This window comes from Astyanax mexicanus, chromosome 8 (genome assembly GCF_023375975.1).
Source record: "Astyanax mexicanus isolate ESR-SI-001 chromosome 8, AstMex3_surface, whole genome shotgun sequence".
Classification (NCBI taxonomy): Eukaryota; Metazoa; Chordata; class Actinopteri; order Characiformes; family Acestrorhamphidae; genus Astyanax; species Astyanax mexicanus.
This window is the reverse complement of record NC_064415.1, coordinates 58,475,298-58,502,533: the sequence shown is the minus strand read 5'-3', so window position 1 is coordinate 58,502,533 and position 27,236 is coordinate 58,475,298. Positions and strand designations below refer to the sequence as shown.

Sequence of the window (27,236 nt, the reverse complement as noted above, 5' to 3'; positions counted from 1 at the left end):
AGTGGCTTTCTGTTTGAAAAAACTTTAGTTTAAAAATGAATAAATACATGTTTATTTCTGCTAAATTTCTGTAAGAAAAATAAAGTTTAAATAAAAAATAATTCTGAGAGCATATTGTGGATGTGGTCCTTAGTGTGACCGTATCCACCCAACATAAACCTCCATAAACCTCCTGTCCCTTCACGTTTTCCGACTTTTCGAACATCTCTACGTTCTCTACTTCGCACTTTGGGGTCGTAACGTAATTTTGTAAAATTGCTTCCTGCAGAGAAGCTCCTACATTAATACAGATCAGATACCTGCTGCTATTTTGTGTGTTTTTTCTAAAGCAACTTTGATTAATGCAGGATAGAACTTTTCTCATTAACTGTTTGTGGAAGAGCGGTTTTCCCTATTAAGCATCGGTTACTATGAAATTAAACTTGGGCAGTGTAGTCACGCAGCGTTTTCACTGCAGGAATAACCCTACACATTTTTCTTTCATGCTGTTTTAATTTCATTACGGGCCCCTGAAGGCAGGGACGCTCCGTTCTGAGCCAAACGAGTGAAAGAAGTGAAGGAGTGAAAGAGTGAATGACTAAAAGAGTGCAGAAGGTTTTTTTAGCGTTAGCATTTCCGTCACGTCTCTGGAGCTGTCTGCATGATACTGGCATGAGGAGACTCTTATTTTGTCGGTGATGGGATCTATCAAATCAGCAGGTGTGTTATTATCCTCGAGTGCGGCTGCAGGGGAAATAAATACATGCAGGCGGATTACGAGGAAAAACCCTGGAAATTGTGTAATTGGCACGGCCGTGTTGCACATCTGCATAAGCAGATAGCAGGAGAACAGAAGAGGAGGCTGAGGCTGGTTTACTGTGTCCACTCTCTGCGGTGGGGATGCTCTACATTCTCAAACAGCTTCAGACGATTCGGTGATTGGAAAGCTCTCTCACCCTGTTAGTCACGGCCGGTGCCGTCGGGCCGGCGCACAACAGGCCGTCGCTTCAGGACTAATATATCTCTTCAAAATGCAAAACCACTTATACTTCTTTCTGCCTGGATTAAGTATTGAGTATTAAGTATATTGCAGTGAGGGTTGATCCAAGGTCCAAACTGCAGGGCTTACTATGACCTCATAGAGTTCTTAAAGAATCGCAGAATACATTTACATGCTCTCAAACAAAAATATATATAGGGTACATTGGATTCTAAGGCGCATTATTCAACACCAGTAAGGAACAGTGACTAATGCTAATGATGCTCCAGCAGTACTAGCTGGTGTTAGCAGCAGGCTAGCTAGGGTTTTTCTTCAGGATAAATACATCTCTTCAAAATGCAAAACCACTTATACTTCTTTCTGCCCGGATTAAGTATTTTAAGTATAAGTCGTTTTTTTTTTTTTTTTTTTTTTTTTTTGCATTATAAGGCACACTATGAATAAACGTCTATATCTGGTCTATTTTCATACATAAGGTACATTGGATTATAAGGCGCATTATGCAACACCAGTAAGGAACAGCGGCTAATGTTAATGCTGCTCCAGCAGTGCTAGATGGGGTTTGCTTTTTTTTAAAACACAAAAGCACTTTTACTTCTTTCTGCCTGGATTAAGTATTAAGTATAACTGCAGGGTTTACTATGACCTCATAGAGTTCTTAAAGAATCACAGAATACATTTACATGCACTTTACATGCAAGTTGTATTAGTTAAACACTAATGTAAAGGGTATATCATATTTATGAGGTGCACCGAATTAGAAGGCATGTTATGCAACCCCAGTAAGGAACAGTGTCTAATGCTAATGCTGCTCCAGCAGTGCTAGCTGGGGTTTACTTTAGTATTGGGATATTGAGTATTAAGTATATTGCAGTGATGCAGGGTTTACTATAACCTCATAGAGTTCTAAAAAGAATCACAGAATGAATTTACATGCACTCAAAAAAATGTAAAGAGTATATCATATTTTTCGCACTGTAAGGCGCACTATAAATAAATGTCTATTTTCTGGTCTGTTTTCATACATAAAACACACCGGATTATAAGGCACATTATGCAACACCAGTAAGGAATAGTGACTAATGTTAATGCTGCTCCAGCAGTGCTAGCTGGGGTTTGCTTCAGGGCTAATACAAATTTAATTTAAACAATTGCAATATATCACCTTCTATCTATCTACTAATTCTGTGAGATTCTTGAGTCGTTTTACTGCACTTCTCTGTTGAGTCTTATTTTATCACAGATTTTTAATGATGTTAAGGTTAAGGTACTGTGAGGGTCTGGCAGAATCTTCAGTTTGTTCATGGTGGGTTGTTCTTTAAATTGCATCAGTCTTGTTTAGATGTTCTTGTTAAAAATAGTGTGAATTCAGTAGTGAGGAAAGGGTTTCTGATGGTCCTGATGGTGAAGGTCATGTTTGTGAATGAGCCACTGCACTGTAGAAAAGGGCATCACCACTCCAGAGTCTGAGATAAATATTCCTAAAGGTCTTTCTCAGCCAAACAACCCGAGTGGTGACGACCAGATGTTTTTATTTTTTTTACTATTTGCCTTTCTAGTAATCTAAGAGCACTTCTCTTAGAGCCATTGCTCTTTCAAAATGATTCTCTTCTCTTCCAAAATTCTTTTAAAATACAAACTACTAAACTAAAGCAGATTAGGGATGTGATTGTTTTGGTCTGGAGTATATATTTTTTTAAATATATATTCCTAATTTCACTTTTGCTTCAATACATATTTTGGATGAGTTTTTTTTATGCGACTTATCATTAATTATTAATAGGAGCATTGTTAGCTCTACTTAGTGTCCATATTTGTATTTACATTGTACTTTCAGTACTTTAGTACTACATTAAAGCATTTTAATAATACCCTCGAGGTTAGTGCTATAATGTGTAATATTGGCACTGCTGTGCTGTGGTCGTAGATCAGTGTATTATTGTATCGAGTGTATTATTGTGATTATACCTCAGTTCCATTATCTGTTTCACTGTTTATTGAAAGATTTTAAAGAGTTAAAGAAGAGGAGAAAAAAGTATCTGTTTGGTTATAAAATAAAAACTCTGCCAGCTGCGCTGTTTGGTTTGTAAGCGCTGCATCGTTGGTTGCTAGGTTACCTGTATGTGGCGGAGTAATACGTACATGGAGAGCTTCAGTTACAGTGCATTACCGGCTGATAACGGTACTCATAAAATGCCTCTCAGCCAATGACACTGCAGGGTCGGAACTAACTGTGGTATAATTGAAAATAAACTTTTTTATAGATTTTTTAGAGCACTTTTAGAGTACTTTTACTCTTTTTTTAAGTCTGAATTTCTAGTATTTTATACGTACATCCCAGCACTGTCCTAATATTGTCTCAGGACTGTATTTCCACGGCTAATCCTACATTAAACCATAGCTAATTTACACTGCCGTGACCCGAGGGGTTCGATAGCAGGAAAGCAGAACAAACGCTAAAATGATTGACTTGTTAAAAGCTGAACCGCCATCAGAGGAAGTCAAATTAACCAGCCTGGAGCTCCGGGGTCCTGAGGCTCCAACGCATCGGACAGGAGGAATATACAGTAGATAGATAGATGCAGAGAGCTGGAGGTGAATCAATACTCATCTGCACTTGTGAAGAGAAAGAGAGAGAAAGAGAGAGAGAGAGAGAGAGAGAGAGAGAGGGAGGGATGAGGAGGAAATGTGGCGGATGGAAGCATCTGTGTTTGTCTAAATAAATTTGATCTCAGCCCAGCCGGCACACAGCCGACCATCAACGGTAAAATGTGGCTGAAATAAGGTTGAAGTAATATCTGTTGATGTTGTTTTAACATTGAAACAACATTAAATGTTAAACGCTCCTCAACCTTCTGCCTTTTAAATTAGCATTTTACATTTCATTACCATATAATTCCAAATAAACGGTTGAATAAAAGGATGAAAAAAGGGTGGAATGGTTTTACTTCCATTTCCAGTAATAAAAAAATAAAAATAATAATTTGGCACCAATGAACAAAATGTTCATGTTCTATTAGTTCTACTGTTTTGGTTCACTGTTTTTGAGATTGATAGTGGTGTTGGGTAACTTTCTTTATACTCTTACTTTACTGCAGTGATGTAAGTTTATTGTTATAGGATTTTTTAGTTTTAGTGAGCGATGGTTTATTAAAGGTTGAACGTACAACGTTGAAACAACATTGCCACTATCAACGCTGATTCACTTTTCAAATTCAACACCAAATCCAATTTTGATTCCACCACAACATCATCAACATTCATTCAACCATAACATCAACATTCATTTAACCATAACATCATAAATTTTGATTCAACCATAATCTCAGGGTTGATTCAACCTTAACATCACCGTTGATTTAACCATAACATCAACCTTGATTCAACCATAACATCAACCTTGATTCAACCATAACATTAACGTTGAATTAACCATGACATTAACACCAATTCAACCATAACATCAACACCGATTCAACCATGACATTAACACCAATTCAACCATGACATTAACACCAATTCAACCATGACATTAACACCAATTCAACCATAACATTAACACCGATTCAACCATAACATTAACACCAATTCAACCATGACATTAACACCAATTCAACCATAACATTAATGTTGAATTAACCATGACATTAACACCAATTCAACCATAACATTAACACCAATTCAACCATGACATTAACACCAATTCAACCATAACATTAACGTTGAATTAACCATGACATTAACACCAATTCAACCATGACATTAACACCAATTCAACCATAACATCAACACCGATTCAACCTAACATTAACACCAATTCAACCATAACATTAACACCAATTCAACCATAACATTAACACCAATTCAACCATAACATTAACGTTGAATTAACCATAACATCATAAATTTTGATTCAACCATAATCTCAGGGTTGATTCAACCTTAACATCAACCTTGATTCACTTTTCAAGATTAACACTAAACTCAATGTTGATTAAATGTTAAAATGTCAGCTGGGGGGGTTTCTCTGTAAAACCTGCAGCTTGACCTTGCTCGCCCCCCGTGGCGCTCTGTGTGGTACGAATGCGCCGGGATGCCAGATAAGCGCCCAGGTTACTCCTCCTCTAAATACGTAATTGAAGAGAGAGGGAGATTTCGGTCATTAAAATCCCATCAGCTAAACGAACACAATTCCACGAGCTTCCCGGAGTCATTCTTTATTCTCCACACAAGCGGCGGCGTGACGGTGTCAGGACTCGCCCTTGGGCGGCGGGACGCTGGTGCTCCGTCACACACTGTTATCTTCCCTTCACCCGTCAACACTGACCACTAATAAAATATACTTCAATTAGAACAGCAATAAAAACTGAATGAATATATGTAAAGCCTGAATCTATAAATATTAATGATGTCTATAATTTCCTGAACTCTTTCCACATTATGCTTCATTAGAATTTACCTCAAATAATACAAAGAAAAAAACAAGTTCATATTCATAAAGTTTTAAGAGTTCAGAAATCAATATTTGGTGGAATAACCCTGATCTTTTTTAATCACAGTTTTTAATTTTATGCATCTTGGCATCATGTTCTCCTCCACCAGTCTTACACACTGCTTTTGGATAACTTTATGCTGCTTTACTCCTGGTGCAAAAATCATTCAAGCAGTTCAGTTTGGTGGTTTGATGGTTTGTGATCATCCGTCTTCCTCTTGATTATATTCCAGAGGTTTTTAATTTTATTTGGTAAAATCAAAGAATCTCATATTTTTAGGTGATTTCTTATTTTTTCCACAATTTTTGAGCCTTGTAACTTTATTATTTAACTCACCAGTTTTTACAGTGCAGAATTAGACATAACCCTTAAAGGAATAGTCATTAGTTACTTAACTACTCATCAATAAATATCTCATCAAAAAAAGCGACAAAATTGTACGAATTTGCAAACTAAAAGTTAAAATTTAATTTCTCCTCTCATGAATAAAAGGGGGCGGAGTTATTTTATCGCACTTCCTGTTTCTGCATTTTTTTTCGTCCACAGAAGAAGGATGGGTGGGTGGGTGGAAATGTCAGGAGTGATAATTCAAGCCTAAAGATGTCAGTTCATTTCCACAGAAATGATCCAAAGGTCACATCAATAAGTCCTGATTTCGACCACATACGTCATTAATCATTCAGAAACGTGCCCGGTGTCGAACACGGCTCACGACATATCTATACATAGATCTCTGCTGGAGGGTCAGTCTGATCTTTGAGGAGTAAATTATTGATCTCACAATCTGAACAGTTTCCTGATCTGCAGTGAGACGAGGAGGTGACGAGGAGATTCAGGGTTTTTATATCAGAAAGTTCAGAACAAAAAACTCACTAATTTTCATGTGTGTTACATTATATTACACATTATATTCTGTTTAGTCCGGTTAGTTTTGGTTTCACACATCCTGAAATCATCATCGATGTGGGCGGACTGTCAGTTTCTCTGATTTTGTTATTTACAGGTTCATAAAAATGAAATAAAAAAAGATGCAGAACTTTCAGACCTCAAATAATGCAAAGAAAACAAAAAGTTCATATTCATAAAGTTTTAAGAGTTCAGAAATAATCAATATTTGGTGGAATAATCCTGGTTGATTTTTAATCACAGTTTTTTTTTCATGCATCTTGGCATCATGTTCTCTTCCTCCACCAGTCTTACACACTGCTTTTGGATAACTTTATGCTGCTTTACTCCTGGTGTAAAAATTCAAGCAGTTCAGTTTGGTGGTTTGATGGTTTGTGATCATCCGTCTTCCTCTTGATTATATTTCAGAGGTTTTTAATTTTATTTGGTAAAATCAAAGAAACTCATCATTTTTAAGTGCGCTCTTATTTTTTTTACAGAGCTGTATATAAAAAAAATCAGTGTCAGAAAGGTGTAGTACTGTATATCTATATATTTGCAATTCTGAAAAAACAGCATTATTTTCTAGCAATGAAAATGTAAAGATTAAATAAATAAATTAATTCATTAATAAAATAAATATGCATTAGTTGCCTTTTTACGTCCAGAACAGTGCATTTGTTTGTTTAACATCTTAGTAAATTAAACCTCCTAACATTATGAAGGAAAAAGTATGTTTAATCAGTTTGATTGGCTGATTAATTGTAAAATGATCTATTCTGATACACAACAGGTCTCTATCTGGGTTAAGTGCAAACATTTATAACGTCCATTGCAGGGAACGCAGGTTCTGAAGGGGTTAATAATAGATTTTTGATCTGTACTAAAACATGCAGAAGCAGAAGCAGAAAAATCCCTGCAAGCATTAACCATCATCCATCATCCTGCCAGTTTATCAATAAATTAAACAATTGATCATTTACTATCTCGTTTACATCAGTAGATGACGGCGGGTCAGCTGAGTGATTTATATACAAATCTATGAAACATAAATCATGCAGAAAGATATTATTATTATTATTATAACACACAGTGTAGCCTGAGAAATCCCACACAGCCCAGTTTTCTCAACATAAAGAGAACTACACAAACTCTGGGTACCACTTTAAATAAGACTACCTTTATAAAGGGTTTATAAATGGTTTACAATTAGTTTATTAATGGTTATTAGGTTGTAAATGCCTTAAAAATCATTAATTATCAGTTATAACACATAATTAGAAAGGGCAACAATATAGGTGGCTGTGGTTCACTATTCGGCAAACAACAGGTCATTGTTGCCCTTTCTACGTATGTGTTATAACTGATTATTAATGATTTGTAAGGAATTTACAACTTAATTAGTTACCATTAATAAATAATAAACTAATTGTAAACATTTATAAACCCTTTATAAAGGTAGTCTTATTTTAAAGTGGTATCAAACTCTGTGTGATTAAAACACTGCTAAATTTGACCAATCAAACACAGCATCATTTATAGAGTACACCCCTCACTGTTCTGCTAATATTTAATAACAAAATACATATATTTTTAAATGAAACCTATATATAACTTACAGTAGTCAGTGTACAGCTTGCATATCTACTGTATCTGTACCGAAGTATTCTTTTTACTTCACTACTGTACTTAAGTACAAAAATACTGTATCTGTATTATTTTACTTCTCTACTTAAAGACGTAAGTACTGAAATGCTGTATCTGCATCTACTGGAGTATTAGTTTTACTTCATTACTAAAGTACTTAAGTACTAAAATGCTGTATCTGCATCTACTGGAGTATTAGTTTTACTAAAGTACTTAAATACATAAAAACTAAAATATTATATATGTATCTACTAAAGTATTATTTTTACTTCACTACTGTACTTAAGTACTAAAATACTGTATCTGCATCTACTGGAGTATTAGTTTTACTAAAGTACTTAAATACATAAAAACTAAAATATTACATATGTATCTACTAAAGTATTATTTTTACTTCATTACTTAAATACCTAAGTACTAAAATACTGTATCTGCATCTACTGGAGTATTAGTTTTACTTCATTACTAAAGTACTTAAGTACTAAAATGCTGTATCTGCATCTACTGGAGTATTAGTTTTACTAAAGTACTTAAATACATAAAAACTAAAATATTATATATGTATCTACTAAAGTATTATTTTTACTTCACTACTGTACTTAAGTACTAAAATACTGTATCTGTATCTACTGGAGTATTATTTTTACTTCACTACTGTACTTAAGTACTAAAATGATGTTTCAGTTTCTAATCGACTATTATTTTTAATAATACTTCTATGTTTATTTTATAACTTCATAAACACACTCCTAAACCTTCTGAAAAGCCTGAAACTGAAGAGTTAAATCTGCTGTAGGTGTAAAAAGGTGGACGCACATCATATTAAACCCTAGATTGGAAATGAATATGGGATCAATCAAGTTTATAGGCAGAGTAATGAATATTATGGGCAATATATGTTCTATTTCTATAGAATTATATGGATTGTATGGAAGTAATTGTGTAGGTTTTGGAGTATATAATATATTCTTATGGAAAGGCTGCACATATTTTAATTAAATAAAGTCCATCATTCAGTACATCACATCATTTTTTTAAAGAATGGACGTGTTCCTTCCTTTCTCCGCTAGTCTATCAGATATAAATACAGGAACACAATGGTTACAGTCATTTAAAGCAGCTGAATGAATTAATCGATGGATCCTTTATTTCCTCAGTTAATGTCCCACTTTTACAGTGACGAGGGGACAATGACTTTCACAAAAGAGGCCAGACAAAAAGCACGGACGCTACATTCTCAATACAGACCTGATAAAACACACACGGGAAGCTAAATGTGTTGACATTACTGTCAAATTAAATATATTATATAATATAATGTAATATAATGATGAGGGAAGATGAAAGGCTGTGGATTATGCAAAGTCTGAGCTTTACAGCACTTTTCTGAACAGGTCTGTGGCTACAGAACTAAATCATAGTAATATATATATATATAAATGTGTTTTTTTCTGTTTAATGATGCTTTTGTTGTCACACCTATTCAGCTTTTATATGTCTCGTGTGTTTCATTTTCTGTTCCCTTCGTTTCTGTCCTACTTTCAGTCTGATTTGTTTTCTCTTCCCATGTGCTCTTAGAGCACACAGCCTGTGTTATTGTCCTGTCTCCGCCCTAGCCTCGTTTGTAACTCCGCCCCCTCATTTCCTACCCCAGGTGTTCCTCATCCGCCTTGTGTATATAAGCCCCTTTGTTTCAGTGTCCGTCATGGAGCTTCGTGTTCTAAATTTGCCAAGTTTGCATGTCAGGTTTGTTTGTTCTTTGATCCCTTGATTCGTATTTATAATCAACTTTATTTTTTTAGTTGTCACAGTCTTGTTTATTTATTTGTTTGCTTTTCTTCTGTGTTTCTTTTGTGTTTTGCTGCATTTATCTATTTTCATTATTCAATAAAATTACCTGCATTTACATCCATCCTACATCCATATTTATATATCACAAGACGATTCTCTATGATACTTCACAGCATCTGTGTTACTAAAAAAATATATAATACTCTTAAATAATCAGACACCAGGAATTACAAATTTATTGGTGTTTCAGTTCTACACAATTTAACAACCAATATTTTTCACTGCAGGTTTATTAACTCTATTCATCTTATTATTATTATTATTATTATTATTATTATTATTATTATTATTATTATTATTATTATTATTATTATTATTATTATTATTATTGTTGATCAATAATGCCAGTTCAGGTATCACATGTAAAAATGCTAATTTTTTTTTTATATATATGTAATTGCAGGAGAAGAAAACTGCTGACTCTGTGAAGACATCATAATGTAAGTCTAAAAACATTGACAATTTTGTACGTAGTAAACTAAAATCCACTAAACTCGACTGAATGGAGTTTTTGGAGATACTTGTTTGTGGAGAGGAGTATGATTGTGTTCTGTTGTAGTTGAGGTTGGAGTTTGCTGCGAGCTTCCTCCTGTAAATGGTCCTGATGGCAGATCTCCAGGATCTTTGATTGCATTGCTTTGTGGTTAAAGGTCAGTTCAGAAGACCTTAATCATAATCAGCCTGTATCGGTTAAAGTGCTGCCTCCGCTCGGTGTTCGTGCTCCTGCAAAAAGTGTCAACATTTCCAGCTTTTTTCTTTCTTTTGTGAAGTCCATTTAATCATGGCTGAAGATGCTGAAGATGCTGAAGATGCTGCTGAGTAAGCGCCGGTGTTGTGCCGAATTCTGCGCCCCGCCAGGAAAAGCACCCCCCCCCCTCCCCTTTCAGAGCGTATTTTTAGGTAAAGTAAAAGCACTTTTATTAAGAAGACGGTGCGTATGGGCTGCAGAGAGGGGGTGCTTTTCATGGCAGGGGTGCAGATTTAGGCACTACAATGAATGAAAATGAATCAGAACAGAACATAACCCTACACTTAATCAATCCTAACATCTAACTCTACACCTAACCCTAACCTTAACCCTTAATCAACCCTAAAATCTAACCCTAAAATCAACCCTAATCTTAACCTTTAATCAACCCTAAAATCCAACCCTACACCTAACCCTAACCTTAACCCTTAATCAACCCTAAAATCAATCCCTACGCCTAACCCTAATCTTAACCCTTAATCAACCCTAAAATCTAACCCTACACCTAACCCTAAACATAACCATTACTCAACCCTAAAATCTAACCCTACACCTAACCCTAACCTTAACCCTTAATCAACCCTAAAATCTAACCCTACACCTAACCCTAACCTTAACCCTTAATCAACCCTAAAATCTAACCCTACACCTAACCCTAACCTTAACCCTTAATCAACCCTATAATTGTGTTCCAGAGAGAGGGTGCTTTTCCTGGCGGGGGTGCTGAATTCAGCACAACACTGGTCTGGTGAGGAGCTGTCCTTAGTCCTGAATTGATGCACGGGAGAAACTTCCTCCACCTCGTCTCTATTGTCCTGTAAAACAAGGCGATCTGATCTGCAGTCACTTTAGATTTCTGTGCAGATGAAGAGAGCTAAAGGGCTAGAGAGCGGCGGTGGATGAACGCCGCTCGGCTCCGATCTCTCTCCACTTTATAGAGCGTCTCTCGCTCAGAGCGAGAGAGTTGTAAGTGTTCCACACACAGCATCACAACGCCGTCTCTGTCTGAGATAACACATCCAGAGAAGGGTAAATACTCTGTTTTGTGTCTGAATCAATGGCTTCCTCTGCTTATTCAGATTCTTTTAATCGCCGCTTCATAGAGGACGTTTATTAGAGCTGGCCGAGCCACACTGGAGCTCTTTGTGGTGTCGGGATAAACCAGGGGATAAATCCACTGTTTAAAGAGGCTGGACGAGTAGAAGTGGACCAGTTTGTGTCTGATTCTCTTCCTGTTAGGACATCCAAATTTTTACACACTAATAACTTTAAAATAACTAATAAATTATCTACCCCACATTTTGCTGGGTGTGTGTTGTGGTTGTGTGTATCCATGTCCATATCCATAACTGTAATGCAGAATTATGGTTGAGTGTTTGACTGGTGGTGCCTTTCAAATGCAAATACAGAGGCGGAGTCAATAACAAAAAACTACTCAAAAGTTAAAATTCTTAAAATTGCACTTCCCTGACTGATACAATATAAAATGTAATATTATAGACTCCATGATAAATGTTTTTACTAAATTTCTTCAGTTTCTGAATCAGTTTTTCTGATTTTACTATTTATAGGTTTATGTTTGAGTAAAATAATCATTGTTGTTTTATTCTATAAACTACAGACAACATTTCTCCCAAATTACAAATAAAAATATTCTCATTTACAGCATTTATTTACAGACCTCAAATAATGCAAATAAAAAAAAAAAGTTCATATTCATAAAGTTTTAAGAGTTCAGAAATAATCAATATTTGGTGGAATAACCCTGATGGTTTTTATCTTGGCATCATGTTCTCCTAACATAACTTTATGCTGCTTTACTCCTGGTGCAAAAATTTAAGCAGTTCAGTTTGGTGGTTTGATGGTTTGTGATCATCCATCTTCCTCTTGATTATATTCCAGAGGTTTTCAATTTATACAATAATCATAATATTAAATATATATAAATAAGTGTAACTCTGATATGATGGTGGTATTGGTTTGATATTATAATGGTGAAGGATTTGTGTAGAAGCTTCAGTTGGTTGTTATTAGCAGGACGAGTTTTGGTGGGTAAAAATAGCAGGGCTTTGTTTTAGTGCTGCAGGACATTTTCCGTGCCCTTTCTCTCAGAAGTTGCCAGAAGCTGCAGTAACTTATTGATTAGTTCAAATGTCACAGAACGCATGTTTATATATCGACACACTGCTGCACAGTAACGGCCTGATCAATAACCACCATTTACCATAGAATCTGCTCATCAGCACACACACACACACACACACACGCATCATACACACACTCTTTATAGATACACACTTAATACACACTCATACACTTCGTACACACACACACACTTCACATACACTTTTCACACATTTTATACTCACACAAACACTTCATACTTACACACTTCGTACCCACACACACACACTTAAACCACACACTTAATACCCACACTCTTCACACACACACATTTATTTTAATTATTTTATTATTTTAAAAAAATCTACCCAATTTTGCCACCAAATCTGATGCTACACAGCTCAGGCTGTAGCATTGTCTAATAGCATCACAGCAGGGCTAATGCTCGGAGAAAGCGCAGCGACTCTGTGGTTCTGATACAGCAGCTCACAGACGCAGCCTTGTGCTGATCCACATCACCCTAGGAGTGATGAGGGGAAAGAGCAAAAGAGCGCCATCTACTGTACTGTACCCACCCAGAGAGAGACAGCAAGAAACAAGACCAACTGTGCTCTCTCAGGACTCTGGCAGCTGATGCTGATGACGGCAAGCTGCATGACCGGGATTGAACCAGCTATCTCCTGATCTCCTATCTCCCGATCATTAGTGGCAGCGACTTAGACACACATTTCACACACTTCGCACACTGTGCTGAAACCAGAAGCGCTAAAGCGTTCTTAGCATGCAGAGCTAAATGAATTGCCGTCACTGATTGAGTTTCACTCTGTCATTAACCGCCATGAAGACAGACAACGGCCCATTCATGCCTCTCGCCTCTGAAAGCAGCAGATATAAAGCAGCGAGTCTCGCCGGATCCGTTTAACCTCTTCTGTTTCGCTGTTTGTGAGTTTAAACATGATAAATGACTCGTCTAACCGAGAGCGACATCACAATATTTCATTATCATTAATAACTGTGAGAGAAACGGACAGAACTCAGCCTGCTGCCGTTCACACGCCTAACAATATAATATCAATTTAATTCCATTCAGTGCTTAATAGAACCACACAGGACGCTGTGCATTTCAATCCTGAGATATCAAGAGGTTCTTTGGTTGTTTAGTTTTTTCTGATCTATTTGATCTATTAGGTCATTAATCTTTATTGGAACACTTTATTTAAGTTTACTTTGGTTTATTTAAATTGTGCAAAACGTATGCACACACAAGAAATAAATAAAATAAATAAATAACTAAGAAAAAGGAAAAAATAAACATGTTAATAAGTCTTGCATTTAAACAAATCAATATAGAATATAGACTTAAGATTTAGTTTATTTCACCTTTCCTCTTTACCATATTTAACTAATATACACATTTGTATATACATATACAGTGATCAACACCAGGAAGGTGAGGACCAGCACAGGCCTCCTCCGATACATGTGAAGTCAGACTCCGCCTCTTTTTGAGCTGCTGCTGATGCTGTAGCATTGCCGAGTAGCATCACAGCGGCGCTAACACTCGGAGGAAAGCGCAGCAACTCTTGTGGTTCTGATACATCAGCTCACAGACGCAGCCTTGTGCTGATCCACATCACCCTAGGAGTGATGAGGGGAAAGAGAGAGCACCATCTACTGTACTGTACCCACCCAGAGAGAGCAAGAAGCAAGACCAACTATGCTCTCTCGGTGCTCCGGCAGGTGATGGCAAGCTGCATGACTGGGATTCGAATTTTTTGTCTTTTTCTTTAATAAAACTCTTTAAAACTTTCCAAACCAGCTCATAACTGTAGAGAAAGTTGGGGAATGCCGTCAGAGTGCTGTTCTGTTTATAGATATTTCTCCTGTGGTTCTGCTGTGGAAGTCTGGGAAACATTATTTCAGTGCACTGAAAGGAAAAATGCGCAGTTTTTATTAAAGTTGGCAGATTTATCTTTTACACTGTGTTTAAACAGCACAGGGCTGCGCTAAAGAGGAAATCAGCAGCTGTAAATATCAGGCATGTTGTGAGTCTGGGTAGGCGGTTGAGATGTTTTACTGTAATGAACAAAAAGCAGTATATTCAGCCTGAGAAAAACTGAGAATCTCATGATTCTGTGATTCTGTGATACTCAATATTTTGCAGGGTAATTCTCTACAATACTTCACAGCATCTGTGTTACTGAAGAGGATAAATCTTCCTAAATAATTAAATACCAGCAAAAACTCAAGTTTATTAACCCTATTCATTTTATTATAGCGCCACCATGTTGACGAAAGAAGAAGTAACTAACGTCTAATTGGGGGGTGAGTCTTAGGAAGTTTGGAGCGCCTATGTTTCAATAAAAATATGCATTTATTTGAGCCCCATGTATCGATATGTTTATAAAATATAAAAATACCATATTATCAGATTAAATTCAAACATCTGTTTGTAATTTAACAGAAAACAAAAAAAGAAAATACGTATATGGCTTGTTTTTGTGAAAATAGTTTGGTTTCCGATGAGATTGTAAATGAGTGTAGTCTTGTAAAAAGGAAGTTGCACAAACATAATGAAAGAAGCAGCATGACAACTTTGCTATCGTAACGTCGGGGAAAGTACACCTTGTGCGGTAACTTTAAACTAATAAAAAGTGTTAAACTAGCAGTGGCAAATTTGACTTAGGAAGTCAAGGCAAATGTGGGAAATAAAAAAGGAGGGAAAACTTGAGAAAAGAGCTTTTGTGATAATTTAAATAAAATACTTCTAAATAACCAATATCCGGCAAAAACGCAAGTATATTAATCCTATTAATTTGATTATAGCACTACCATAGAGCATAATGAAGCGATAACTTTAGTAAGTCTAATTTGGGGGCAGGTCTTAAGGAGTTTGGTGTGCCTATGTTTCAATAAAAATATGCATATATTTGACCCCCCCATATGTATTGAGATAGAGAGATAGATAAATAGATACTTTATGTATCCCAAAGGAAAATTAAGAATATGTATGTATTGCAAACAAAACGATACAAGATATCGCAATACTTATTATTTTTGTGAGTGTAGCTACATTAGCCCTGATTTTTATTTGAGTTATGAAACAGCTGACTGTGACTGAGTGTGTATATAGAGTGTATAAAGGGAGAGGTCACCGGCGTCTCAGTCGGACAGGCTCGTCTCGGCCGGGGGACGGGTAAAGAAAGGCTTATCAGTGATGTTTGCACATGCAGGGGTTACAAAGACACCAGATGTGGGAGACATAAAAGAGGGACCTTCAAAAACATAGGCTTCTGTTACGCCCCTGAATATAGGGAGTGAAGAAGACCACAGTAAACAGTGCTGTTTCCTCAGTGATAGTTTTATCTAGAATTTCACAAAAATATATTATAAAACAAGGCTTGTTTACATTCTCTTCAATTCAGTCTTTTTACAGAGAAATAGAATTTAGACACATTTCAATACATGAATGATTTCCAGCGCCCAGTGTCACTGCAATAGCTACAACTTAAGAACAGTGAGATAATAATAAAAAACAAAGAAATTCCTTTTCTGACAACACAAAAATATAGAATGAAATATTCAAACTCAAACTCAATTTTCCACTAGGTATATGTATACTTTTTCTCTTCTCAAAATTTATCTCAAGCCATAACTCACATTATCTCTTTAACAGTTTTCTAACAAAATGAACAACACATCTGAGAGATCCTCTATTATGTATAAATTAACTACTTTGTTTTTAAAACAGATGAATTACATAGACTAGTACTGGTCACATTTATCTAACTAAGCACGCACATTTTATATAAACAAAAGCATTTTAAAATGGCCGCGGTGACCTACTTTACTAACAAACTCAAAGATACACATAAATCACATTTGAAAATGTATAAACACACTCTAACCACAAAAATATATATTTTCTACTGGAATTTCATCCACATTTGACATATATCTTTTCTTATGTGGTCCTAAAACAATGCTAGCTATGGCCATTACACACTAGCTCACTCAGCAAGTCTGCTCTGGAACTTTCCAAAAATACATCAACTATTTACTGAGTTAACTTGTATTTATAACCATTAAGCTTATGCTGTTGACTTCATATGACTTCCCAGTGGCATTTTAGACAATATAAAACCCTATTTTGTTGGTTTCTTACCTGAATATAGGGAGTGAAGAAGACCACAGTAAACAGTGCTGTTTCCTCAGTGATAGTTTTATCTAGAATGAGGAAAACGCTGTGGTCGCCCCCTACTGTCTGAATCAAGGCATAGCCACACAATCACAAATCACTCTAGCAAGTACTATTAGCTGATTTCCAATTTAAAAACAGCTAGACTTAATGTTTATAAATTCTTTTGTTTTTGTAAATACCTTTTTTTTCTTCAGCATGATTTCACCATAGTTTTTACTCTTTTCATACATGAATTTGTAAATTAATTCTTAATAAATTTTTAGCTCAGCTTTTACCACAGATAATTGTTTTTAACATTCTGTTTTTAAAGTACTATGCAACAAATCATGTATTATTTTTAACTAGTCACATGCTTCCCTGCAAAATAAATGTCGTCTCGACATTTTAACTGTCCTCAGTTCACACGCAAAAAACATTACATGCCTACTTCCTTTTGCATGATAGTAACGTCCACTTAATGCTTGAGGGCATGGTCCATAGTACATAGTCGTTGTATTATTCATGGCAATAACCTGAATGAACAGTCCATAAATTGTCCATGACTATGTTTGTGCTGGTTGGGGTTTGTACATGTATGTGGGCCAGTAATAAGGTGGCTGGAATGCAATCAGTCCTGGAAAAGGGTACGTTGGTACTGGTTGTAAGTGTGACTGACCACTACATGTTTGTTCAACTTGGTAGCATGAGGGAATCCCCAACTGATCATATGTGGTTCGCCTTGGCGGGTGTCTATCTCTTTGTGGTCGCTGGTAGACTTGATCATCTGACTCTGCTTTACTACTCATCAAGGAGATTTCATCCTTCTCATCAGTTGGATGTTCCAGAGATTCATGGAATGCCATAGAATTATCTTCAGCATCTTCATGACTATGAGTCTCATCAGGAACAGCAAGCATCTCATCTTCCAACATCTCATCCTCTTGTTCCCTTTCTTGATCAGTAGGTTCAACTCTTGCATCCGATTGAAGCTGTCTGTCTTCTTGTCTCATGTTAGCTTGAGGAACCACATAATTGTAATCACTCTCATCTTCCGATATGAGTCTGAAAGATGTCTCTACCCATCCTAAGTATGGCATGCTGGTTCCATTTGCTGCTGTTAGTGTCAGGCTATTAGGTGACTCAAGCAGCTCTGATACATCTCTCATCTCTGCACTTGGCAAGTATTTCTCCTTTCCCTGTTCGTCAATGATACAAACTTGGGAACCAGTGTCCCACAGAGCTTGGGTCCTATGGCCATTTAGGTAGCATTCAATGAGACACTGACGACCAACCAGTGGAGTTATTTTACTGGGAGGATCTGTGTGAGGTGGCAATGGTGGACTCAGAGCACTGTCTAGAGGCTTTCCAGATGAAGCTGCTTTTCGATGCTTTGCTAACTTAGTGGACTGCCTGCTAGATATTGTTAATACTCGTCCTGTGGGATTTGATACTCCCCTTGTTGATGCCACATTTCCTCTGATCTTGCATCCAGCTTGAAAATGCTCATTGCTTCCACAACGATAACAATGTGTGCATCTTTCTTCAGTCCCACTCTGGTGGCAGGCAAAGCATCGCCTTGGAGTATGAACAGAACTCTTGAATTGCCAGTTTGACTCACGTTGAGGTCGCATCGTCATAGAAGTTTCAGGTGGGCGTGGGTTGTGTCGAGTTGAACTGTTCTGTTGGGATGCAGCAAGTGTCTGATTGTTTGACCCATTGTTCGTTAGCTCTCTGTGCACAGGGGGAATATGGGACTGCTGCCCATAAAATGGTGGTTGCTGTATTCTTTCTTTAATTTGGGCTATCTCTACACCCAGATTACTAAGGGAAGCTACACTTGCTCTCAACTCCTCCAACTCTTTTTGCATGTCAGGTGACATTTTCGGTGTTTTCTCTTTGGCAGAGCACTTACAAGGCTGTGGATCTTGTGGCTGAACCACGTGTACAGCAGCAGCTGAAGACGCATGCGTTTTCTTTTTATTTCTTCTTTCTGCCTCTGTTGCACATGCAATATTTAATCGCTCCAGCAACAGCTCATCTGGAGTGGCAGTATTTACTAAGAGTGGTTGCATATCAGTTTTAATGTTGTCGTTCAGAAGACCAGTGAGTATGGTGTGTAGAAACATACTCTGAACCAGAACTGGGTCATAACTTAGTCCTGATTCTGACTCCTGAGATGCAAACAGCACTTTCTGTTTCAGATCCAAAACACGCATTAAAAAACTCTGGGGAGTCTCTTTACTGTGCTGTGCTTCAGAGGTTAGCTGTTTGTATAGTTCTGTTGCACTTCGTTCTTGGAAATGAGAGCGGAGTATACGTCTGAGTACGGGAAGGGTGAGATTGGGTTTGCCCTCCAGGTAGCTCCGTAACTGTGAACCTGGAACAATGGCTCTGATCACAGCATCTATGATTTCGGTTTCTGGGTACCCTCTATTTAAGCCATTTTCTATTTGATGAGCTAGGCTAGTAAAGGTTAGTTTATCCCTTTGCCCTGGTTCACCTATCTGTCCAGCTATTTTAAAGTCTTTACGCCATGCAGGGCTTGGCATTTGTGATGGTAGGTGAACTTGTGTGGTTGCAACCTGAGGTTGTGGCTGAGTTTCAATTTCAGTTCCTGAAACAGACAATCGTTCAATTTCTGCTTCCTTTTGCCTTAACATTATCTTTAACTCATCCAATTCTCGCTGTAATTTCTCACTCTGCCCCACTCCTTCTTCTTCGACACCAGTAGTCAGCTCAGAAATCTTGTCTTTTAATGCCAGTAGTTCAGACATACCTCCATCCTCTAATTCTTCAACACCTTCCCGTTCTAGGTACTTTAATATGTGTGTGATCAGCGAGATACGGGACTTTCCTATCACATCAGATCTTTGGTGTCCTGCAATTTTCAGATAATCAGTGATCTTCAGTAAATTGTCTTTTGTCATAGCATTTAACTCGCCTGCTATCTCTTCGTGTAGGGTCTCTATATCAGTAGCCATCTTGATAGCACAATGAGATGTCTGTCACGTGAGGACTAGGCTTAACTGAATGGACTTTATTTGGACTTTGGGATCTCTGAATGGCCTCAAGTCATATACTCAACCACCAGCTTCTTGCTCTCCTCATTGCTGTGACATATCACTCACTGATGCTTGCTCTGGGTTACTTGTATAGGGGATTAGTTGACTCAGACGTCATCTGACTGGCTGTGGGCAGCTGGCATCAGGACAACCATCCCAGCGGTGCCTCCAAAATTACTGTTACGCCCCTGAATATAGGGAGTGAAGAAGACCACAGTAAACAGTGCTGTTTCCTCAGTGATAGTTTTATCTAGAATTTCACAAAAATATATTATAAAACAAGGCTTGTTTACATTCTCTTCAATTCAGTCTTTTTACAGAGAAATAGAATTTAGACACATTTCAATACATGAATGATTTCCAGCGCCCAGTGTCACTGCAATAGCTACAACTTAAGAACAGTGAGATAATAATAAAAAACAAAGAAATTCCTTTTCTGACAACACAAAAATATAGAATGAAATATTCAAACTCAAACTCAATTTTCCACTAGGTATATGTATACTTTTTCTCTTCTCAAAATTTATCTCAAGCCATAACTCACATTATCTCTTTAACAGTTTTCTAACAAAATGAACAACACATCTGAGAGATCCTCTATTATGTATAAATTAACTACTTTGTTTTTAAAACAGATGAATTACATAGACTAGTACTGGTCACATTTATCTAACTAAGCACGCACATTTTATATAAACAAAAGCATTTTAAAATGGCCGCGGTGACCTACTTTACTAACAAACTCAAAGATACACATAAATCACATTTGAAAATGTATAAACACACTCTAACCACAAAAATATATATTTTCTACTGGAATTTCATCCACATTTGACATATATCTTTTCTTATGTGGTCCTAAAACAATGCTAGCTATGGCCATTACACACTAGCTCACTCAGCAAGTCTGCTCTGGAACTTTCCAAAAATACATCAACTATTTACTGAGTTAACTTGTATTTATAACCATTAAGCTTATGCTGTTGACTTCATATGACTTCCCAGTGGCATTTTAGACAATATAAAACCCTATTTTGTTGGTTTCTTACCTGAATATAGGGAGTGAAGAAGACCACAGTAAACAGTGCTGTTTCCTCAGTGATAGTTTTATCTAGAATGAGGAAAACGCTGTGGTCGCCCCCTACTGTCTGAATCAAGGCATAGCCACACAATCACAAATCACTCTAGCAAGTACTATTAGCTGATTTCCAATTTAAAAACAGCTAGACTTAATGTTTATAAATTCTTTTGTTTTTGTAAATACCTTTTTTTTCTTCAGCATGATTTCACCATAGTTTTTACTCTTTTCATACATGAATTTGTAAATTAATTCTTAATAAATTTTTAGCTCAGCTTTTACCACAGATAATTGTTTTTAACATTCTGTTTTTAAAGTACTATGCAACAAATCATGTATTATTTTTAACTAGTCACACTTCTCTTTGTTTCCCCGAGCCAATCGAACAGCTTATTCTCCGGCAGATCTCTCCGAGGAACAGAGCCGAATTGATTCTCTGAAAGCATAATCATATTACTCTTCTCCCCCCGGGGAGAGACGAGCCGCTGTTAAGACGATTGCATCTCTGGCGTAGTGTTTCCTGTCAGAGAAGGAATTTTTAATTATCACCTGGAAGCTGCGGTATTTTATTCCTGCTCTTTTACATCCTCAAAAAAAGAAAAGAGCAGAGTCACGTACCTGTAAACCACTCCACACAGAAGATGCCGTTTCCACACTGCCTGAATCTTTATCTGATTTTAAGAGTGCGGTTAAAGGCAAAATTTATCAGGTATTTATTAAATATACACTATATAATTAAATATACACCTACAGTCATGGCTGCACAGGACTCACACAAACGCAGATGGGTGTTCAGTAAAAGTACTTTTACTTAAAAAAAATAGATTGACAAAAGAGTAGTCAAAACGAGAATGGTCAACTCCAGTAAACAGCAGCAAGAGGGAGTAAACATACCATAGATGATCCATGAAGGTCAGTGTGTCTTTGCTATCATAACGACTGGAAAAGTGCACTGTGCTCAGCTCAAAATACTTAATTATTAATCATGTTTGTGGTTAATTTTGGGCATAACGTAATAAAATAATAAACCAATCAGAGTGTCTCTTTAGGAGCTCATTATTTCTTTTAAGAGTAGATGAGGTGAGCTATTTTAACGGTGCAGCTACCTGGACGTGTCCAACAAACAAACAAACGCTTCTCAGCAAAGGAAACTGAGATTTACGGGAATAGTATTCTGTTTATTGTTGATGTAAAAGTTGCCAAGAAAGCAATAAACATCCAATTGGTGAGTGTTGACTGTTGTCAGGGTTTTAATCAGTCAGTGGAGCTCCTGTTACCAGGCTTTCTGTGACCAAAAGAAACAAGCAAAACTCCGGAAATTGCTCAAGAAACCTGAACACACCTTATTTCCAGACCACCACGCCCATCAGTGTAGATATATATATTAGAAGCACTGCTGCTATTTAACAGCGGCAAATTTAGGAAGTCAAGTGTGGGAAATAAAGAAAGGGGAAAAACTTGAAGAGGTTTTGTGATAATTAGAGTGAACCCAGCTCTTTTTAAAGTTGTTGTTTTGGGGACGGGAGGCTTGTTCATGCAGCGGTGAGTTTGGAATTGACTCACTCTGAGGGTGATGGGTTCACAGACCCGGCTGGGTGGAAGCGTGGGAAGAAGAGGCCGGTTTAATTGCGTCCAGATCGAGGAATAATGACAGGCTTTTCCCCTCCTGAATAGCCATCGGACGAGCAGCAGACCACAGCAGACAGAGCCCATCAGATCGGCTGCATGAAAGTCTGACCTGCTGAATAATGTTGTTTCCAGCACTCGCTGATATTAACGGCTAATTGGTCCAGCAAAGCACCATCAGGACCTCCTCGCTGTTTAAGCATGCATGCGTCCTCGCCGTCTCTTACTACCTCCTCCTAATTGCAGCCATGGAATTAAAGATCAGCCGCCTCCTGCATTAGAAGTGGAGAATTTCTTAGCTACGGGTTTAGTAGATGAGATGGATATAGATATAGATGCATTCAAAATACAGCTCTGGAAAAAATAAGATTGCACTTAAAAATGGGTGAGGATGAGTTTCTTTGATTTTACCAAATCAAGAGGAAGATGGATGATCAGAAGCCATCAAACCAAACTGAACTGCTTGAATTATTTTTTTTTGCACCAGGAGTAAAGCAGCATAAAGTTATCCAAAAGCAGTGTGTAAGACTGGTGGAGAAGGAGAACGTGATGCCAAGATGCATGATAGAAAAAAACTGTGATTAAAAACCAGGAACCAGGGTTATTCCACCAAATATTGATTTCTTAACTCGGCACCTTTTTTCTATGTTATTTCAGCCATTTCTCATTTTCTGCAAATAGTAGTTTATAGAATAAAGCAACAATATTCATTTTACTCAAATATAAACCTATAAATAGCAGACATTGGTGTAGTCTCTGCGTGTGGCGAGTGTTAAAGGAGCAGACTGTATGATTCGCTGTTTGGAGGCGTTTTAATGTAAATAAATCTTTTATTCAGGCGGGAGAGTGAGTGACCTTGTGAAGAACAGGAACAGAAATGCATCATCTGGATCACAGACCTGCTGAGTTTGACCTGAGTGTAATGAATTCTGTCATTCATGAGCTCATGCGCGCTGGTGTGTGTGTGTGTTTGTGTGTGTGTGTGTGTACAGTGGGAGTTTATATGTTGTTAAGTATGTTAACAGTAAGTGTGTTTAAGGAAGGCATTTTCTTTAGCTTTCGAATTGGCAGTTTTTACTGCTAATAATGCTAATATTTAATAGCATGGAGTGATTTAATAGCAAGGCTGGATTGAAAAAATTAGTAAGAAAATAAATACAATTGCTTTCATTTAATCCTTTAAAGCTGATGTTGGTAAGTTTTGGGATTTAGGGGATTTACGGAATTTAGCGCCTCTCTGGTGAGAATGGGTAATTACACCGATCATGCGGAAGAATCATTTTAAACTGGGCGGGTGTGATGCGGTCTCCTTTAGAGCGGATGAATCCGAATACAGGTTATGTTCAGTCAAAAACTTCACTCCTTCGTTTCTTTGGTTTTACTATGGGTGAATGAGCTACTGAGCTCTGAGTTTCCTCTTCTGAAGTCCACATTGCTCCACCAGCCGCTCGCGCTCAGTAAAACTGAGCGGGATCCTCTTTTAGAGGACGCGTGACGTAAGTACGTAATGACGACGTATGACGTGGCCAGAAGAAAAAGAACTCCCGTTCCTAGAGATTTTAGGATAAATATATTATTAGGCTTAGCAGGGATGGTCGTTCCAGCACACTGGTACCATTAGGCTTGCCATCAGCTGCCGGAGCCCTGAGAGAGCACAGTTAGTTGGCTTTGCTTGCTCTCTCTGGGTGGGTACAGTACAGTAGATGGTGCTCTTTTGCTCTTTCCCCTCATCACTCCGAGGGTGATGTGGATCAGCACAAGGCTGCGTCTGTGAGCTGATGTATCAGAACCGAGTCGCTGTGCTTTTTCTTCTGAGCGTAGCTGTGATGCTACTTCAAATACTTCAATCACAGTACTTCAAGCTAATGTATCTGATGAGGCATGTGCTAGTCTTCTTCAACCTCCTGGTGTTTTGGAGCATCACTAGTGATAGAGGGAGTTGGGTAATTTGGCTTGTAAATTGTGGAGAATATGGGATAACTTTTTTAAAATAAAATGATATAAAATAAAAAATTTAAAAAAGAAAGCTGTTGCTGCTGCTTTATATTCAGACCACCAGTCTGCGTCTGCATACGCCCGGCCAGCTGATAAAGGGTAAAGTAGAGCCTGGGCGCGGGGTGCATTACATCACAGCTACATTACATCAATCACGCTAATCCACCGCTTCTTACAGCGACACAGCTTACAGCCTGAGAGGAGCCGGTGGGCTTCTGTGAAACGTGGTGCAGTGTGTGATAGCGGTGCTGTAGAGAGAGGGTGTGGAGGGGGCAATGCATGCAGAATCGCTTCTTTGATGAAATTTCTTCAGATTGTTTGCAATTCAGCCAGTAAACAGATAAGCGTTCCCTCGGCTCGCGCCCAGGTAGCAGGCGCTTTACTCCCGGCGCTACGGAGGGAATGCTGATTCCAGACGTTACGTCGTTTTAAATGGAATTTGCATGGAGAGATTCGCCTTCTGCCTGTAGATGATTTGCGTGGATGTTTACTTTGATGAGCAAGACGAAAGACAAGCGAGAACACGGAAATAAAAGCCACGCTTTCAGCCACCAGCACTGTGCACTTCTTTGATGGCTTGTAAATGTGATTGCTGGATGTGTGTGAAGCTAGTTTGGCTGTATCATGAGAAAAGAAAAGAACAGAAAGAAAAGATCTCAGTAGGTGAGGTTTGCCCTAAAGCTAATATTCTTATTTATATACCGCGTCATAAAGATAAAACAGACAGAATAGAAAGTTGTGGTCCATGTTTCTGGCAATTAATTTTATTTTATTTAGCATTTATTTATAATTTTATCCCATTTTCTAACCATTTTCTAACCACATTTTCCAACTACCACAGGATAGTGTACTCTATCTCTCGGACTGCGGCTGCTGATGCAGAAGCAGCAGCATGACCTACTGTACTCTCTCTCTCTCTCTCTCTCTCTCAGACTCCGGCTGCTGATGTAGAAACAGCAGCATGGTCTACTGTACTCTCTCTCTCTCTCTCTCTCTCTCTCTCTCTCAGACTCCGGCTGCTGATGTAGAAACAGCAGCATGACCTACTGTACTCTCTCTCTCTCTCTCTCTCTCGCTCTCTCTCTCTCTCTCTCTCAGACTCCGGCTGCTGATGTAGAAACAGCAGCATGACCTACTGTACTCTCTCTCTCTCTCTCTCTCTCTCTCTCTCTCTCTCTCTCTCTCTCTCAGACTCCGGCTGCTGATGTAGAAACAGCAGCATGACCTACTGTACTCTCTCTCTCTTTTTTTTTAACTGCAGCTTTTGTTTTATACGATTTTATACAATACGATTACTTAAACAATCTAAATCTTTAAAAAATATATAAATAAATGAAAGTACCAATAGAAGCTATTGCTCCAGAATGACTTTTAAAAGAACAGTCAATAAAATCTCTCTTCATTGACTAATGTTAAAAGTATAAGAAGTTTGTTGATGATATAAAGACAGGGCAATGCTTTCCGTTGCTTTTTTCTGCTTCCTGTAGCAGATATCAATAAAGAAAGAAGCCTAAAGGAAATGCTTTTTTTTCTGGAAGTGCGGTAGACCGCAGCAGCTCAGGCTAACTAGCGATATGTTTAGCTTCCTAATTACTCCTAATAGGAAGTGGCTATTGATCGCTGTGTGCATGCATTGATTTTGGGGATTAAAAAAATGTCTAGACTAGATAGCCCACAGAGGTCGAGGCAGACACATCGTTGGTCGCTCCCTAAAGCGGAAGTCATCGATTCAGCAGGAAAAAACAGCGTGGATTCGTCTGCAACCGTCTGCAAATGACAAGCATGCTTGTTTTTTATTGCAATCCAAAAGGTGTTATATTGTCAAAAATAAATAGTTTCAATGTTTTGTGTTTAGTAAATTTATCCAACATATACAGTTCTGGAAAAAATAAAAGAGCACTTAAAAATAATGAGTTTCTTTGATTTTGCCAAATTGAAAACCTCTGGAATATAATCAAGAGGAAGATTGAAGCTGAACTGCTTGAATTTTTGCATCAGGAGTAAAGCAGCATAAAGTTATCCAAAAGCAGTGTGTAAGACTGGTGGAGGAGAACATGATGCCAAGATGCATGAAAAAAAACATCATTGATTGTGGAAACTTCACACAAGACCTCAAGCAGCGTCTCTCTGCTAATAACAACTTGACTGACTTGACTAAAATTGTCTTTTAAATGATATTCTATTTTTTTAAGGATGCACTGTGTGTTATAATGTGTTATAAGCATGTTCATAGAGTATATTAGAAACGAAATTCATAGAAAGTGTTCACAAATCTTTTAATCACAGAAGGAAACGCTTTACAAGCTACATTCCATTATAAAGCTCACTGTCCTACTTTCCTATTAAGTGACAGTCAGTTGCTCTACTTGTGTGCTGTGTTGGTTCCCAAAACCCTAAAGCCCAAATCAGTCCATCCCTCTTTATGTTGAATATACAGCTCTGGAAAAAATGAAGAGAGCACTTCAGTTTCTGAATCAGTTTCTCAAATTTTGCTATTTATAGGTTTATGTTTGAGTAAAATGAACATTGTTGTTTTATTCTATAAACTACAGACAACATTTCTCCCAA

General features: G+C 37.6%; 1 protein-coding gene across 4 annotated transcripts in view; it reads left to right on the top strand.

Annotated features, from left to right (window-relative positions):
* Window positions 1-27,236, top strand: part of tnr (tenascin R (restrictin, janusin)) — a 164,591-nt gene that overhangs the window by 41,983 nt on the left and 95,372 nt on the right. For 3 of the 4 annotated variants that reach the window (XM_022677746.2, XM_022677747.2, XM_022677744.2), the window contains exon 2: window positions 10,259-10,295. The exons of the other annotated variant lie outside the window; for it this stretch is intronic. The gene's annotated coding sequence lies outside the window, so the exon portion shown is untranslated. The remainder of the gene's footprint in view (window positions 1-10,258; window positions 10,296-27,236) is intronic. 4 annotated transcript variants of the gene reach the window in all.